Raw genomic sequence first — 244 nt, forward strand, 5'->3', positions numbered from 1 at the left:
CCCTGGCGCCAGGCATGGGGACACGTCGCAGGAGGCAGGCCAGGAGCTGGGGACAGTGGCAGAGAATATCAAGGCACAGCATCCCTTCAGGGCTGCAGAAACGCCTCTTCCTTGGGGAACAGCAACAGGTCAACACGTCGCAGGAGGCAGGCCAGGAGCTGGGGACAGTGGCAGAGAATATCAAGGCACAGCATCCCTTCAGGGCTGCAGAAACGCCTCTTCCTTGGGGAACAGCAACAGGTCA

The sequence above is a fragment of the Buceros rhinoceros genome, unplaced genomic scaffold, assembly GCF_000710305.1.
Source record: "Buceros rhinoceros silvestris isolate BGI_N320 unplaced genomic scaffold, ASM71030v1 scaffold3060, whole genome shotgun sequence".
Classification (NCBI taxonomy): Eukaryota; Metazoa; Chordata; class Aves; order Bucerotiformes; family Bucerotidae; genus Buceros; species Buceros rhinoceros.